Here is a 17705-nt window from a genome sequence, read left to right as displayed (position 1 = left end):
GAAATTATTAAGTATCCACGTGCTGTTGTTCAACGATGATTTTTTTTTCAAGTCTAGGATGCGTTTGATATGCGCAAAGTGAAATAATTAAGTGTTCTTGCATGAAAAAAAATCACCGTTAAAAATAGCACGCAGATACTTAATAATTTCAGTTTGTTTCGTATTACATATACGTATTTCAATTTAATCTTAATTTTTGTTGTTTACACATTTATAAACTTATTACAGAAAAAGAAATAAAATTTTACTTTTTACTATACATTCTTAAATTTTCGGCCATTATTTAAAAATCTGTCATATTATCAGTTGTCTGGGGAAACTAAGACATTTCTAAAAAAATAAATTACGCTATTATATTTCTAATAACATGATACAACAATAACAAACAGAAATTGGATAATCAGAAGCAACTTCTGATTCGACGTCTTAAATGCTATTTAAGACTGACTTTAAACATTTTTAGATGTTAGAAAATGTTATGCAAATGATACTACCATACAATATGGAATCTATTTATACATTGGTACTGTTGCCAAAGTTATGAACCCGCTATTACTACCAGTTATGTGTAAAATAGCAATTTGTGTTCGATTATGTGTATACAATAAATCATCTTGTTCTTCGACATTTAGAAAAGACTTGATTTGTCGTTAAACAGGAAAACGAAACTTCTATTATAAAACACCAAACAAGAGAAAAACCAAGAGCAAAATGTAAGTTGGTCTAAATACTCATTTCAATTACAACTGCATTCATAAATGAAAGCAGGGAGATAGATATTCACGCACACACACATGCACACAAACCCAGACACAAATACACAAAGATTCATACTTTTTAAATTGAGGTTATCTTCTACATAAGTTCATTAAAATGCACACACTTTTGTGCAAACTTGCATACATTAATTCGTGAGCAAGAAAATAATTAAGTGCAGATATGTACATATCAAATATAAAAAGGAAAAACTATAAATACAAACACATTCCCGAACGAGATACATCTGTGCCATTTATAAATAACATTAATATGTACATGTATAAATAATTTCTATTTTAATTAATCGATATAATTTTCCCACTCCCAGTAGAGCGTTCGTTAACTTAAATTTTAAGACATTCAACGCCAGTTGGTCACAGTTCGATGTGGTCGAATATTAAGGTTGCGCTAATTATGACGCGTCAAAATGATAAGTCATTATACAAAACAATATATATATATATATATATATGTATGTATATATATATATATATATATATATATATATATATATATATATATATATATATATACTAGCAGTTCAGCCTGGCTTTGCTCGGGTCCTATGTAATGTTACATATAACTACAGAACATATATAAATAAATGACAAATTACAAGATATTGTTTATCTTACCGTGTATTTCTTTCAGCATCTTAAAATGTTCAATTTTTGACAGCACCTGTTTTTAGCGCAGAAATAATCATATAATTATTTTGTCAATTTTTAGTATTTTCCGTCTTTAAAGTTCTTGTTCTTCTAATGAGTCTTTCTAATGAAAATATTTTTAAAAATTGACATAATAATTATATTATTGTTTCTGCACCACGAAACAGGTGCTATCAAGAATAGAATATGTTGAAAGAAATAAACGGTAAGATTAACAGCATCTTGTAATTTGGAATATAAACGTTTTGTCATTTATATATATATATATAATTATTAAATTGATATTTATAATTATCAATATTAAAGATTGCCGGATGGATGATATTCAACTTTAGCATTAATACCAAATTCAAATGATGAAAATAAAATTTACATTATTTACGCGGGGCGTTCCAAAAGTAATGCCTCTTATTTTTTATTCCAAAATTACATTGTTATAATGGCTGAACTTATACATTTATGACGACAAAGTTTCATCTCTCTGTTGCAGATATTGACGGTATGAGACTGTAAGAAAGGAACTTCTGTAATGGATGTGCGTCAGAAGCAGAGATGTGTCATTGAATTTCTGGTAAAGGTGCATTGAGAATGATAGTAACTATGTAAAAAATAAATTCTGGAGTACAAAATGTTGCTTGCTTTAATGGTACATCTCCCATCTTCGTTACTCTTTAACTTTTTTAGTTAAAAAATTAGACGTCTTACTTTTGGAACGACCTTCGAATTAGTTCATCAATTGCTTAAATAAAAAAATATTTTTATCACTCCATGGAGTATAAAAAATTTGCTTTTCTCTTGTGAGAAAATAACCAGCAAAATCCAAATAAAGAATTACTAGTTTGCATGAATTTAACCACTTTGAAAATTGCAAATGAAAGAATTTCTATTATTTACTTCAACTCTTACTAACGCCGCAGCGCCGCACACTAATATATACCTTCGGATGCTTGCTTCTGACTTGATAAATGGATCGGATATCAGAAATGGCGTTTCAAATAATAATTTTAAAAAAAAGAAGTATCTTTTTCATTTTTTTTTTTTTATATCGTCATTGTAGTCATCACGATCGCCACATTCATCGTTTTGTCGTCAATGTCGTCGTCGGCAGCGGTGGTTTGGAATTTTACGCAAATTAATGAAAATATTAAAACATAAACACAATGACAATTATTATTATTACGTTATGGAAGGGCCAGTAGTTGAGGATATCCATTCTTCATTCTAACAACATTTCCAAGTTTCAAAAAGTAAACATCCTGTTTTAGTCGGTTTTACTAAATATCTCCGACCATAATTATTCCCGATCATTGTACGACTGACTGTTCCTGCTGTTTGTCATATAGTAACAACGTGTAAAGTTGCTTGAATCAGCAGGAACCGAATAATCGGACAATTTAGTTGTGCCAGATTTTGATCGTACATAAAGGGGTTTACTAAAATTGTGTGACTAAATTGTACGATTGTTTACTCCTGCTGATTTGCTATTCAAGCAACGTTTACACAGACCAGCTACTGGTTTTGCCAGCACAAAATATCGTAAAAATCTGTTGTGGTATTATCAAAATAACCAATAAAATGAATTTACTCACAAATTTCAATCGAGAGGTTAATTTTGGCAAATATATTTTTAGATTCATATAAAAAGTCTTTAGACAATTTTTTTAAATATTATTTTTTCCAATTCTCTGTGCCACTGTTTTTTTTTTTTCGTTTTATTTTTCGTTAAAAATCTTTGAAAAAAACCCCAGTTTATTTTCTAGATTAGTCCTGCCTTGGTTTTACTAATTATGCACGACTAAAAATTAAACTAGATTTTTTTGTACGTCTAATTAAAGCCATAGACAATTATTTTGCACATTGTATTGAAAAAAAATTGTCTCAGTCGTTAAGGGTTTAATTAGTCAAAGCAACTTTGACACGGGTGATTTACTCGGTTCGCCAGTGCAAAAAACAATAAAACGAATTTACTCAAGTTTTGGTCGAGATTATTTTTGACAAATATCTGTTGAGCTTCATACCTAAAGATATTTGCAAAAAATAAACTATTTTGTTTTTAATATTCTCTCTTAAGTCAGAAAGTAAACAAAAAAGATGGAAATACAACTATTTATGTGTTGCGAGATATTTCAAATTGTGTTATAAATTTTCGTTTCAAGGTTTTAGAATATAGTTTGTATTTAAAACATCAAAATTAAAGGAAAAAGTCACTTAGGTTTCTTTAAGATTTAATGTGAACCTTTTTACTCCAGTTTAATTAAAAAAAAAAACAAGCAAAAAACTAGCAGTAGTCAATGATAACTGAAATAAAATGTTTGCGAAAACTTTAAAAAATGATTTCCTTTGCTTTTTTTTGGGGGGGGGGTCAATGTGCGCTGTTTGTCCAACCTGCAAAGGGTGTTTATTCCAAAAGGCGTTTTCTTATTTACAACCTCCAAATGTTGAGAATGGCTTTCGGAATAAATAACCTTTGCAGATTGGACAAACAGTGCACATTAGCCTATTTTTTCTTTCTTTTTTGAGAAATGAATGAGAGTCGCGTTATTATAAAACGGAACATTATGCTATATTATTAAAAAAAAGAAGAAAAGAAAAGAAAAAGAAAAACAGAAAATATATATTTTTTTAATAATAGTTATTTACTTGCCTCCCCACGAGAGCAGTTAGGCACTAATGTTTTAAATGTTGGGAAAACTAGTTCCCCTCAAAGAGGCATACGGGATCGGAAACATTGCTCCACTTTTCAAGGATTTATTCTACTTTTTAAAAAGATTTTCCAGCGTTACGTTGCTATTGTGTTACAAAATTTAGATTTAAAAAATGGTCACTTGTAAAATTTAATTTGAACCCCTTCCCCCCAAAAAATGTTCGGCTAAAAGTTGTGACTCTGACTAAATTCGTTTGGTCTTTATTTCAACGATAAAGAAATAAACTTGTTTACTCTTTTATTAATTTATTTATTTATTTTATAAAAATTAAAAATAAAATAAACTGGCACACTAGGTTGGAAAAAAAAGTCTATCTTTAAGAATTTGCCAAAAAATAATCATGACTGTGACTAAAGTGCTATTGTTTATTGTAATAACATTTTTTGCGCTAACGGAGTTAGATCGCTCATGTAAGAGGGAATATTTAATAAAAAATCTGGCGTTTTCTTTAGTAAATATCTTTTTAGGTATGAACTTAAAAAGATATTTGCCAAAAATAACTTCTCGAAACTTCTCAGTAAATTCGTTTTATTGTTTGTTACAAGATTGTTTTACGATAGTTTACGCTGATAGACCCAGTCGATCAGCTGTGTCAAAGTTGCTTTAATCAGCAGCAGTGGCAATTAGTCGTACAATGACCGTACATAATTTTTAGCCGTACTTATTTAGTAAAACCCCTATTTTTGGTCACCAAAAATTATTTCATACTAGCATACCATCCGACGTTGCCCGGTCGTAAAATACACATGAATATTATATTTTAATTAATGCAAAATTCTTATCGATTATAAACAGAAATATCGTAGGTATTAAACGTAACTTAAAATTCCTTTTAAAAAGAATTAAAAAGAAAAAGAAAAAAATGAAAAACCGAGACACGTGCATGCGAGTATTATGTTTTTTTCTAAACAGTTGACTTCTAGTTCAGAAATCTTGAGAATATTTATTGACACTCGAATGCCAGAAAAAACAAGACATCCATTTTTTCAGTTCGACAAAAATATTTATTTTTGAAATATTTTCACTGAATTTCATTTGTAATAATTATTCAGACTCCTTTTTCTTCGCTCAGTTATTTGATTTTAATTATAACAAAATATACAAATATAAAAAAAAATAATAAAATATGTCAGTGTAAAAAGGTTATTGCTCTCATTCGTTTTTTGTTTTTTTCATCAGCTCTCTTAATATTTGCTAAATGGCGAAATTACAATTAGAACTAATAATATTGACGTTTCAAACGCGTCTATTTCTGAAATATTTTTAGCTGCAAAGTTTTATGATCACGCAACAAACACTTTCAATATTTGAGAGCTGATTTAATTGTTACAAAACGAAAAAAAAAATCGTTATACAATATTAGCAAGTTTTGTACTCATTTTTTTTAAATTTCATTTTACAAATATTTTTACTTTTGTATTTTAATATTTTCGAACTCTAAACATCTCGCCTGATTGGTTTTAGAATCTTTGGCATTATTTCAATAGTGTCAATGCACCGTTGCATTTGGAATTATGGGAGTCTTCATTTCTTTTACTTTTAGAAATCCCAAACATAAAAATACCTTTGATATGTTATTCTGAAATAGTGTTGCTTTGAAACAATATGCAAGTATGATACATTTAATTTATCTGCACGAAAAAAAATATGTAGACTTAAAAACAAATCCCATAATCTATCTTAAGTAGGAAAAATTCAAGTGTTTAGAAAATAATGTAAAACTTATATTCGATAGTTTTCTTGATCTAAGATATAAAACTCATTCCGTCTGTCTGTCTAATTTTTAAAAACTGCATTTCCTCAGAGAAGTAAGATCGCAGAGCAGCGTAAATTATTGCATTTTTTTTGTGGACTATTCTGCTATGGGTCTTTAGTCGGTAAAAATAGCTGCTCAGGATTCAAAATGTGAAAAAAAAATGAACTTAGCAGGCGTAAGTTGAATTAAAGTGTCTTTGTACGTATATACAAATATTTATACGTTAAAGTTGCTTTTTTTTTACTATTTCTTATTAACCTTACGATAACTCAAACGGTAGGGACTAAGGCTAAATGTTTGGGTTTCGATTCGAGCTGATAGCACTCAAGTCATATTTTTTAATTTTGAATTCACTACCATATAATAATCAACAGAGAATCGGCTCTATAATAATAAATACGAAATTTGCATGAATTAACATATCATATTTAAGCGTATTTTACGAGCGAGCAAGACCAACATATGCCCGGCGCGCTGTTAAAAGTGATAAAAGATGGAGACGTGTATGATTAGAAGTTGAGCAATTGTCTGGTTAGCTAGAAAAAATCTTTTAAGATAATGGATTTAGAATGAGATTTTTTGTTATTAGTCACTTAAAGTTTAAAATATGAAACGATCAAACTCTATGAACTATCACCATAGATGAGAAAGCGATTTTTATTTCTGTGACAGTCTCTTTCTTTTGTTTATCGAATATCTCCGTGAAATATGTTAGTCGTTGTTAAATTGTCCACTTACCTTAATGCGATATAACAGACGCTTTGAAAAAATGTGTTCACTTCTAAACGATTGTGCTTATTCAGTGTCGTTTTGGTTAGCGACTGTTAACACTGTCTCCTCAGTGTCAGGTTCCCAGCGGAAAAGGCACATTTCTGTGTTCCACAGCTGTGTTAACATTTATTAATCTTTTGTCTAAACAGACGGGGGAGGAGTGAGAGCTAGTTCGAATGAAGAAATTGCTAGACATTTGTCTGTTTTGTTTGTCGTTATTGTCTGTCGATTATTATTTCAGGCAATGATCAAATGTAATATCCATTGAAAGAGAAGGAATTCTTTAAGACTGATGCTTTTTTAAAAGATTTTCATCTTATTCAGAGTACCCCTAATCAAAAACGAACCATTGTCGGGAGAAAGCAAGTAAATAGGGATTAGCGGTGGCTGTGCATTTGGAATAGAAACATCAGGTGACTTGAAATAGAAATCATAACAAAAAGATATTTTCCAATGTCATTCGTAGATGAAAGTCTCAGGGACAAAAACTGGATAAACATGGCAGTTTGAAAGTTAGGATTAATAAAAAAAAATACTAACTTAACTTTCGGTTAACAATAATTTATAATAAATTTATAACAGAAAATTATCCCAATTTATAAAAATTGAATAAGTTTTCAAAATTTCTTTTGGTAATCTGAACATTACATAATAAGATAAATTAAAACCCAAATGAACACGCTGTTAAGAATTGAACTCATAACGTTTGAGGGTTAACCAAGCACTTAAAATAAAGTGTCATTACTGTCACCAACACGTCGCTGACTAACTTAAAGAAAACTACTATCTGGAATCTTATAATTTTCGATAGAAGTGGGGGCACTTTGTGATCATAAATTGTTCCTATTTTGTCAAAATAATAATAAAACTAAATTAAGTAATGGTTTAAATATCATTAAACTTTTGTGCAACAGTTGTTTTTGGGCGATGCTAATCATCGACATCTTCAATAACAATAGCAATAATAATAAATCATCATCGTTATCATTATCAAGAGAGAAGAATGCGTAATTTATTTGGAAGGATTTTACACACGCAATAGCGTGTAGAGCTTATTATTATATTAAGAAATTAAAACTGTAAGTTGAAATTTACAATCAAATTTATTGTTCGACCGAATACTCCAAAGAACAACTTACAAAGTCTTTATTCCGCGTAGTTTAAAAAAAATGCTATTCTTGTTATTTTTCTCATCAGATGACATAAAGAAATCAGCAAATTATATTTGTAGCAATGCTGAAGGAATACCTCTTAGGTTTGAGCGTGATTAGTCTCTAGGATCTTCGACTAATATAAGGTTGCTGTATTTCAATCGCTTTCCCCCATTTTTCCCCCATAGATAACGTAACGCAACGTGATTTTATTTGTACATATTTTCAATTCCCATTCGTGTTTTTTTTTCTCCAAAACAAATCCCTTGATACAGATTTGATAAAGCGAGGGCGAAACCGGTCAGCTGACTCGCCTATTTTTTCTCTTCATCCCATTAACCTTTTAAACGTTGACTTTATTTTAAACGTTTTTAATGATGAATTTAAGTCTTCCCTTCATGATTGCGATATATATAAATTAATACAGACTTGTAATGTATATATATATATATATATATATATATATATATATATATATATATATATACTGTGTTGAATACACACATAGCAATTATTCATAAATATGATATAAGCAATTGATGTTTACGAAGAATGAACATTACAAGGGTGTATTAATTTTAGAAATAATTAAAAAAGTTTTACTATATTCTATGAAAGAAAGAACAAATTTACTAACACCGGGAAAAGACAAGGAGAAATTGGAATTAAAAAGAAAACATGCAGGGCAATAATGAACCTAGAAGAAATCTTGAATGCATAAACCAACCCACATAACGAATGAATCTAACCAACTACAGATGACTTGAAATAGAAATAGAACAAATAAAGATAGAATATCAAGCCTAGAGAAACTGAAACATATACCTTCATAAACTGACTCTTTATCTCTTAAGAAATGGACACACACACACACACACACACACACACACACACACGCGCTCGCGCTCGCGCGCGCACACACACACACACGCACACGCACACAAATAAGTGCTGGCATTACCTCGGCTGTTTTATTAAATGTATAAGTTTTTCTGATCCAAGAATGTACTTATTTTATATGGCAAGCTGATTTTAAATGTAGCATAAAAGATCCGACAATTCTATTCTCTGCTGCCCTCGTATGCCTTAAAACGACACACTACTCCAACTACCGAATGATGGCACGATGTTTTTTTATTTTTAATATTGTTGAACGCAGAGCTGTATCAGCACGGTCATGAAAGGCCAAGAAGGAAACTGGAAAAATTGAGAAGAGGAGCACTAACTAGATCTTCACTGGAAGAGTTTACAGAGTACTGAACACCGAGGAAGCCCCTTGTCATCCACATTACAGAGAAGATCAAGGTGATTTCCAACGAGGAAGCAATGGAAAATGGGTTTTGCAAGATGATATAAAATGATTCGCAACAATTATCGAAAGAAGCAGACGATATTGGAAATCCGGAGAAACTTGTTACGCAAGAATCAAGAAAACATAAATGAGCAATTACTGATAATACTTTCTTTTTTTTTTTTGTAAAAAACTCCTAATGAGTAACGGATGATGATGATGATGATGATGATGATTGTTTAATCTTATATTTTGAATTTTAAGGCACATTATTTTTATATTTAGTTTTATAAAGATAAACTAATTTCTCCCCAAACAGCGCATCGTTGCAATATTGTGCTAAAACGTGGAAATATCATTTGACACAATGGAGTATCAAATACGGATATTTTAACATTCTTTTTTCTTTTCACAAATATAAGTTAAGTTGATTAAAGATGATCAATTTGAAACATCTGTCAAATCCTATACGTATTCTTCCATCTTTTTTCCTCATGATTTGTAAATGAAGGCGAGTCAATAAATTTGAACAAATTTTTTAATTTTTTAATTTTAGATTCATGGAATTGACACCGAACTTAATCAAGTAAAAAGAAAATGCAATCATATTGAAATCTAAATACTAATCAGGTAATTTGTTTTTTGTTTAGCCATGAACTTATGTCATAGAGCACTTAGACATGTAATTCAATCAAGACACATTTATCTTTTCCTCAATTATCGTATCATAATGTAGATTCGGTGTCTGCATGTAAACAAAGCGACATCATATTTATAACAGACTTGTTTATTGTGGAGAATATATTTGATTAAAAAAGACCACCATTGAGGTATTATTATTATTATTATTATTATTATTATTATTATTATTATTATTATTATTATTATTATTATTATTGGCTCACATGGAGCTTTCAAACAAGTCAACAAATGATCTGATTGGAAACCTGTGGTGTTCTCTGGAGGCTGAGTGACAACAAGTCTCCCCAGACGTCCAGTTCTCTCCACCCTCCTTCGATAGCATTTGCAAATGAATTTGTATCATCGCAATAGCCTCTTACCAATGATTTATCGCCGGCAGTGGCCATTGGTTTATGCTGGAATTCGAGTGGCACTAAGTCTCCCCAAAGTCCCAGCTCTCTTTGCGCTTGTCCAGCCGAGGTCTGGCTGGCGCTCTCTCCTCGGTCTTTTAGTCCTTCTTGACCCTTCTCAGCTCTTTAGTGTCACTTTTTTATTGGGAGGAGCGATGGTGAAACTATGGGGGGTGCATGATGGGGGTGTAGAACTTGTAGATATACAGCTTCAGTGTTCTTCATTTCCTGTAAGGCTTATTCGTTATATTGTCTTCTTGTATTATTCTCCGCATTCAAGGGTTTTCCTTAATATTTTAGTCGTTTTCATTATCGTTGTACTTTTGCAGTTATTCCTCTGATTCCAATTTCTGACATTCTTTTTTCGAAGTTTTTCGGAATTGTTCCTAGTGCTCCTACTATTATTGGTACTACTTTGATTTTCTTCATCATCCAAATCCCTTTTAACTTTCTGGCTAGCTCTGTGTATTTGCTTCGTTTCCCCTTTTCTTTCATACTCACCCTGTGATCAGCTGGGACAGCAAAGTCTACGATTTGACAGGATTTTTCTTTCTTGTTAATTATTACTACATGTGATCTTCTTGCTTGGATGGGTTTGTTCGTCTGTATGTCCATGTCCCACAGGATTTTGTGGTTCTCGTTTTCGAGTGCTGTTGCGGGTTTATGCTTGTACCATTTGTCTGTACGCTCAAAATGCAGTCGTTTGCACAATTCCCAGTGCACCGCCCTCCCCACTTGGTCATGCCTGTTTTTGTATTCCTTTTGGGCCAGTTTGCTGCATTCACTTACTATATGGTTTATCGTTTCGTCTCTTTGTCCACAGAGTCTGCATTTGCTGTTTTCTTGTGTTTTATCGATTCTTGCTTTGATATGGTTGATTCTTATCGAGTTATCTTGTGCTGCAGTTATTAGAGATTCAGTTTCTCGGTTTATATGTCCTTTTCGCATCCATGTCCAGGTGTTTTCGTTATTCTCATCTTTTGTTATTCTTATGAATCTTCCGTGGAGTTGTTTCTCTTCCCACTTCTCTTTTCTCGTTTTGTCATTTGTCTCTCTGTTTTCTGCTTCAGTGTCTCTCGCTGCCATAATTATCCTTGAAGTGTTTTGCATTATGTATTTTTCTAGTTCTTTTTTCGTGTCCTTCACACAGATCAGTCCTCTCCCGCCGTCTTTCCTTTTCACGTAGAGCCTGTCAATATCGTCCTTTGCATAATCATGAGTTTCCTGGTTTTCTGGTCGAGTTGTCTCAGTTCTCCTTTTGTCCACCCTATAAACGGTCCAGAGTATCTCACTAGTGATACTGCCCATGTATTTATATCTTTTATTAGGTTTCTGCTATATAATTTCGTTTCCAGGAGTTTTCTTGTTCTCCTGAGGTATTCCTTTCCAATTTTCTCTTTCATTTCAGTTGCTCTGATTATTATTATTATTATTATTATTATTATTATTATTATTATTATTATTATTATTATTATTTGAGGTATACAATTTTTGTGTTGATAGAAAGAAGTTGTGCTTGCTTAAATGGTATCTTTAATTCTTGCAATTACTTCAAAATCCAATTTTTAACGAATGATTTAATTTGCAGGAATATAAAAATAAGCTTTGTATATAGATTTTATAAGAAATATTTTTACAAAGTAAGAAGTAATCTTTCAAATGCGTTCATCAAATGTCACATATGTGTGACTGGAAGGCACACATATGTGATAACCGATACCATGGAACTATTAAACATGTTTAAATTTGTACACTATGTCGAGTTACAGAAGAAACAGTTCTCTCAAAAAGGACCATACAGATTATGACAAAATTTAACCTCTGTTTAGAAGTATTTCTCCTTTATTGACCGGACGGAAACGATAAAGCATTGCATCAGAACATCTCCAGCTTTGTAAATCTCATGACGTTATTATTTCAAATTGAATTGAAAAAAAATCATTGGAAAAATGTGTAGCTGTAATTAATCCTATCTGATTTGGGATCCAATCAACTATCATCGCTATTGATGGCCAAATGCAGGAAAAGCCGTGTACAGTTAAACAAACAAACAAACAAACAAACAAACAAACAAACAAACAAACAAACAACAACAACAACAACAACAGCAACAACAACAATAATAATAATAATAATAATAATAATAATAATAATAATAATAATAATAATAAACCCATCCAAACAAGAAGACCGGATGTCGTAATAATTAACAAGAAAAGTCCTGTCAAATCGTAGACTTTGCTGTTCCAGCTAACCAAAGGGTGAATATCAAAGAAAAGGAGAAACAGAGCAAATACACAGAGTTAGCTAGAGAGCTGAAAGATGAAGAAAATCCAAAATAAAAAAAAATACCTATACTAGTAGGAGCACTAGAAACAATCCTGAAAAACTTTGAAAAAAGAATGGATGAAATTGAAATCAAAGGAATGACTGGAAAGATACAACGAATATCAATAATGAAAACAGCTGAAATGTTAAGAAAAATCCTTGAATGTGGAAACTAACACACAGGAGGAGCAAGCACGGGCTGGATAAACTGCTGCAAAGGCAAAACATGAAGCGCTACATGGAAGAACACTGAAGTCGCATATCAAACCCCACCCCCATTACCACATCATTTCCCCGCCCCCCTCCCAAAAAAGGAGAGACCAAATAACCAAGTAGAGTCAAGGAGGAAGGAAAGACCGAAGAACTGACCAGACCTCCGCCGGATGTGCGAAGAGAACTGGGACCTTGGGGAGGCTTATTGCTACTCACATTCCATTGAAGACCAATAGCTGCTGCCAACGAGAAATCAATGGCAAGCAGCTGTTACGATAATGCAAACTTATTTGCAAATGTAATCGAAAGAGGTGGAGAGTAATGGAGAACTGGGGAGACTTGTTGTTACTCCGCTTCCAGGGAACACCACAGGCTCTTTTCAAGGAGAAATCTTTGATGACCTGCGTGAAAGCTTCTTGTGAACCAATAATAATAATAATAATGTGCCATCCCCAACAGAGAGATAAAGAAAGCCGGAAATGTAGATACAATAGGTGATGAGATGCTGTGTACATCTTTGAACCAAATCTGTTTCAGTTATTTAAAGAAAAAGTACTTTTTAACTTGTAACAACAACAAAGCCGCCGTCGTTTTATTTTATTTTTTTGCAATTAACATTTCGGAGTCCATTTTTGTGAATTTCACCAATTATGAATTTCCATTTCAAATTGTATCCACTCATTCCACGTGTAGTTAAGACGTATGAGAAATGTTTTCTTCTAACTTGACAATTCTTTATTTTGTTAGCATATAGTTATATGTGAATTATTGACAATATTTTGTTAGCATAATCTTAATGTTTATGACTAGATCTCGCGTGTATATGTGTTTACTGTGTATACGTCACTTTTATAAATACACATGAAAGTGTTTTTTTAGTTACTCTCAATCAAATATTTATTGGAAAGTGAAAGTTAAACTATATTTTAAAATATGTAATCATAGTCACGGCAAAAAAATAAAATAAAATAAAATAAAAATGAAAAAAAAAAGAAGTAAGTTATTGTTTTTAAAACGAATTAAAATCTATTAAAATTCATTATCATTGAGCAATCTTTTTTTCAAGAAAGGTAAAAGACTAAATTTTATCATATGAAAACTAGAACACTATAAAACTTTTTCTACTATTTTTAATAGAATTTTAAATTAAAAATTTTCCAAAACCACACCATTCATCGCCATTTTTTTCTCGATTGATAAAACATGTAAATATTTTTCAAAAGGTTTTTTAGCCATTTTTTTAGCCATTTTTTTTTTTTTTTTTTTTTTTCGTCTAAATAAGATTTAGGATGATTTGCTATAAAATATGCAAAAATATTATAAGTACCTGAATTTCAAATAATTTCAACTTTTTTTTATATCACTCTACAGATTTGCGGAGCGAAACTAAAAAAAAAAAAATAATGATAGTTTAAAATTAATTACGGAGGCCTAGATAGGACTAAATAAACTATATTTAGCCATGTATTTTAACGTTTGATTTTACGATTAACTGTAGGGTTTAATTCTATTTTCATAAGCGATATATATATATATATATATATATATATATATATATATATATATATATATATATATATATATATATGTATGTGTGTGTGTGTGTGTGTGTGTGTGTGTGTGTGTGTGCGTGTGTGCGTTGCATAACCCCGAAGTTAAGCAACGATGAGGCTGGCCAGTACTAGATGAGTGACCATTTTGGGAATGCTAGACGTCATGTGTGTTGGAAGCAACTCCTGCATCTAGTATCACGCTTGGTCCACCGTAGGTGAATCAGCAAAAAATTGCCGAAAGAAATTATCGAATTTTTAGAAGATGCGCAGTTATTTACTGATTTTTTTTTGTATAGATTCTCCAAAGCATTTCCTATTTAATTGTATATGAGCAATCTTCAGCCCAGTAAAAGAAAATTTATTTTTCAAAGATTAAAAAGTAGTGGTTTAATTTTTTTTTTTTTTTTTTTTTGCTAATCTGAAAAATAATTATTATTATTGACATATTCAATGAATTTTACACTTCAAAACGCAAAAAATGAAAAATAAAACATATTCCAAATTCGGATTTCAACCTTAAAATCTGATACGTGAGCAGTTATTTTTGTTTATTTGTTTCTTTCTTTGTTTGTTTTATCTACAATCCTCGCCCTTCCCATAATACAATATATTTTGCTTAGTTTCGGCTAATTATTTTAAGCATATTTGTACTCACAAATAAAAAAGAGGGGTTGTAAGCAATATATATATATATATATATATATATATATATATATATATATATATATATATATATATATATATATATTGATTATGAAAAAAGGAGACCATTATAAAGTTTATTCTTCACTTAATAATCGGTAAAAATTTCGTATTGATTTTTGGTAGATTTTTAAAGAGAAACTCCGTCAAAAAATATTTACTCCCTCTTTCCGTTTTGACCGTAAGCATGTCCATATTTTGAATTCTCTTGCTCTTAGAACTTCACCTAAGAAATCCTTCGCTTGAGAAGCTCTTCACCAGGCAATATGTTATGCAAAAGAAGTTGATCCCACCCACAAGATGATAGATCGAAATTGAATCATTGAATCTTGGCATTATTTGATAATGTTTTAATGCATTTTACCCACCATGTTGACTAACTTCGGATGTTCGATGAAACTTTTACGGAATCAAGGCAAATATAGAATTCTTTCTTGATCAGCTCAATCGATATTGATGATAATCAGTATTGGTGCATTTAATATATTTTTACTTTATCTGTTGAAATTAGAAATCTTTTTTGTATCATATACGTGATGCAAAAAGATAGGTTTTGTATCGAAATGGGAATTGATATGCATTATGATGTAAAATGTTTTGCAAGTACAAGCAAAAGAAACGCTGGACATGTATGCATGTTTTCTGGCTGCATTTTAATTCAGTCGAAAAGGTGCAAAGATAATGTCTTCTACTGCTTTTGCCAATTTTGTTACTGCTACGTGTTTGTAATATCCGGCGTTTCTCGGGAAAATTTTATTGTGATTTTTCTTTCTATTTAACTATATCGTTTTTTAAACAAATTATTTTTTTAAAATTATGATTCTGAAGCTTAAATTTAATTATTACGATGTTGTTTGGGAATTAAATTATTGATTCAAGCTATATTTTTTTTATATAAAACTAAAACTAATTTTGAAAAAAATAATATTGTTTTAATTTCTATTTATAATATGATTGGATGTAAATAGCTTTCAAAATTTTGAATCCGCTAATGCAAATTGTTTATACTTTTAAAATCAGAAACGACTTTTTATTCAACAATTTAAATGCGCCCAAATTCTTTTAACGATTCGAATGGTCAAAAAGTAAATGCATTCTTTTATACAGCTATTAACAGAACGGTAAATGTACTCTGATTGATTTAATTCGTGTATTAATTTTTTAAACAGGATGTTTCAAATTCGTTTTTATTTCATGCTAGTTGTAGTGGATCATCAGAACAGATGCTACATTTTGCTCCTAGCCAGAAAACATAGTCTCATCAGCTTTATTTGAAGATCAAACAATATTACATTTTATATTTGTGTGTTGAACAAACCCGTCAACGGGAATAGGTTTTGCTATACTATATTTGTCTATAATTATTAATTATATTACCACATATCAATGGTTACTCTTCGAATTGCCCGACACAAGTTCCATCATCACTGATTTTTGGAGTTTTGTGATATTTTAGTTGAAAAAGTTTCAAATACAAACTATTACGCAATGCATCTACTATATCCCCAATTTGTAAATGATATTTTTTTATATTTGTACGACTTGTCACCAATTAGATTAAATAAATCTACTGAAAAATATATTTCTTTCCCGAGAAGTTACTGAATGCAGTTAAATAATTGATTTCTTAAAAATCATACAGGTGTAAATTTCGCTATAATTTACGCTCTTTGCTGTTTTGAATGTGACCGATAATTTAACGAATGGCTAATCGCCGGTTACATATTCGCCCGAATTCGATAAAACCACAATTTTATCTCAGTATAACAAACAATTCACTTCATTTCAAACCGGGTTTGTAGCTTTATGTACAAATTAGCAATTGTTTTGATTGCCCAAATAGATTGACATGTTTTCTAATAAGCCGTTTGACCCTTGCAAATTGACAATTCAAAGACAAATGAATGAGAAAAAAAAAAGTGTTTTATCAGTATTAGTAATTTATAGATGTGAATTATAAAAAAATTGTTTTATGTTTATTACCATGCAGAAGTCTGACGATGCACAGGAGCCACCTCCTTGATTATATACCCCGAATATTTAAGTATGAGAAATATTATGAAAAAGAGAAATAGTTTCAATATGATTGAATTTCTCTACCCCACAATTTAGAGACAAGAGGCCACAGCGTCCCCCACCCCGCTGCAGCTATTGCTTATAAAGAGTGAGAATGATGTTCCAACAATTTGAAATAAAATGCTGCAAATTGTTAAAAAAAAAAAAAAAAAAAGATGTGTGATGAGTGCTAGTTTGGTTTCTTTTGGAAAAGGTTGAGATGGAACCATTTATAATCGACAAAAGGAGATATTATTATTATTATTATTATTATTATTATTATTATTGTTATTGTTATTGTTGTTGTTGTTGTTGTTGTTGTTGTTGTTGTTGTTGTTCGTGGAAAGAAGAAATATTCGAAGAGACTCTTCATTTCGTTAACCATTTTAAATAAATGGCTCATGTTTTATGTTGAGTTTACTTTCATTTTAATAGACGCAAGATTCCCCTATCTATCTATCTATCTATCTATCTATCTATCTATCTATCTATCTCTCCCCCCCTCTCTCTCTCTCGACACACACACGCACGCACACGCGCGCGCCTTTAACTTTATGCTTTTGTTAATATTTACGTAATTATAGTTTATGCAGTGAAGAATTAAAACCGTACATACACACACACATGAGGTATTATAAAAGTGTATGTCAAATATTTAGACA

The 17705-nt window shown here is 30.9% G+C and overlaps 1 protein-coding gene across 3 annotated transcripts in view; it reads right to left on the bottom strand.

The window, feature by feature from the left end:
- Positions 1 to 17705, bottom strand: part of LOC145256851 (four-jointed box protein 1-like) — a 214333-nt gene that overhangs the window by 196221 nt on the left and 407 nt on the right. The window contains exon 1 of one of the 3 annotated variants that reach the window (XM_080115610.1): positions 6627 to 6785. The exons of 1 other annotated variant lie outside the window; for it this stretch is intronic. The gene's annotated coding sequence lies outside the window, so the exon portion shown is untranslated. Of the gene's footprint in view, positions 1 to 2607; positions 2811 to 6626; positions 6786 to 17705 lie in introns of those variants that run through there. One more of the 3 variants, XM_080115611.1, reaches the window with a different exon arrangement.

This window comes from Euprymna scolopes, chromosome 3, assembly GCF_053919585.1.
Source record: "Euprymna scolopes isolate OS-2025 chromosome 3, ASM5391958v1, whole genome shotgun sequence".
NCBI classification, from domain to species: Eukaryota; Metazoa; Mollusca; class Cephalopoda; order Sepiida; family Sepiolidae; genus Euprymna; species Euprymna scolopes.
The sequence above is the reverse complement of the archived record's forward strand: the minus strand, read 5'-3'. Positions and strand labels throughout refer to the sequence as shown.